We start from the raw sequence: 1,685 nt of genomic DNA, 5'->3' as shown, positions 1-1,685 counted from the left end.
GGGGGCGGGCGGGGGAGGTGGGGGACAACACAACTTGAGCAGTTTTATGATGAAAGCTTGTATACTCCTGAGACCACCACACCCAAAAGAAAACCCCCAACAAAGAAGAAGCACTATTAGGACCGGCGATTCCAGCTGGTGAAAAGAAAAAGCTTACTATACTGTTTGAAAAAATTATAAAACTGTCGCGATTGCAAACCAAATTTTAATCAATGAAAATAAAATAAAAGTCCAAAATGATAAGGTTCTTACCCCCGAATCGTTAGGATTAAAAGATGGAGTGTCATTGGCCTCCCCCAGTACTTTTTCAATGTATACGTAAAAGTTAAAACTCCTATTCCTTTATTTTCTAAGATGGAACCATGACGATTTTGTTTTACATGTGAGGGAGGTAAAGTGCGCGAAGACTTTGAACCCAGACGTTTCGAAAGTGATTGTCACTGCGATAGAACCTTGTTATTGTGTGGTTGCGAAGTCTAAAACTGTCACTGGTGAAAGCAAAATAATCGTAGCCCAGAGATCGGGTCGGTATCAAGAACTGATCAGATCGAGGAGATCAGAGCTGTTGGGGTCCGGCGAGATAGTTATCGTGAGGTGGTGTTAAGTTAGCGAGGTTGATAGACCTAGCGAAAACATGCAACTAAGTAGAACTAATGCTTTTCCAATGTGGCTAGCAAGACCAGAAATATTTGAAAAACTTAATTTTGAACTGTCTTAAATGCTGACCATATTCTGTAAATCTGAATTAAGAAGTGACAATGTCTGTGCAAATGTTGCTGCACTGTGTTGGAAGGACTGTCCAGACACAAAAATACCGTTACTCTGAGTACGTAAAAGGTCATAGCGACTCACCCGAGTTTCAATAACAAGGGAAGGAATGATGGAAGGAAAAATATGAAGAGGGAGGCCAAGAAGACGATTTTTAGAATAGCACAACGATGACTGGATTGGAGCATAACAATGTATCTCAACAGCAGGGAGTGATATAGGAAACGGCAAAATACCGAGGGATTATCTGGGATGTGATTTCTCAGAGATATGCAAAAATGATTATGAAGATGATGAAGTGCTCTTATACGTCGATCGCTTGATATTTTTTGTGAATTGGCCTGGTTTGACTTGGTTTGTTCTGACCCAGCTTGCGTTTTGACTTTTCCGTTATCATTCATCACCATTCACTCTTACCCTCTCAAGATAATTTAACGCCCTTCACTACTTCGTTTGGCAAGTCCTTCATAAACTAGTTTCTTCCATGCGAGCCTGTGTCCATATTTACGGGTGGCTGGAGGGTGTCACGGGTAAACTCTACTCTTTTTTTTTCTTTCTCTCTGCTGTTTTTGTCTCACTTCCTTACTTTTTCCACTGTATATAGCTCTTCAGGGACATAGTGGACACAAATCTCCGATCAGCAGACGATCACACAAAAAAAAGTTGTGGCACATTTCGAACCGTCATATTATACTAATCAGAAACTAGTGTATGGCATGTTGTTACTTGCCTTTTTAAGTTTCAGCATATGAAAAGAGAACTGAACAAAGTATGGTCATAAAAACAGTTGTTACACTTCTTTTTTTACACCCTAAAACAGAGCGTGTTTAAGCGTTGCTGGTTGTTCGTGTGTGTGTGTGTGTGTGTGTAAGTGTGCGTGTGTGTGTGTGTGTGTGTGTGTGTGTGTGTGTGTGTGT

Source organism: Aplysia californica, unplaced genomic scaffold, assembly GCF_000002075.1.
Source record: "Aplysia californica isolate F4 #8 unplaced genomic scaffold, AplCal3.0 scaffold00507, whole genome shotgun sequence".
Lineage (NCBI taxonomy): Eukaryota > Metazoa > Mollusca > Gastropoda > Aplysiida > Aplysiidae > Aplysia > Aplysia californica.
Note: the sequence above shows the minus strand (reverse complement) of the source record.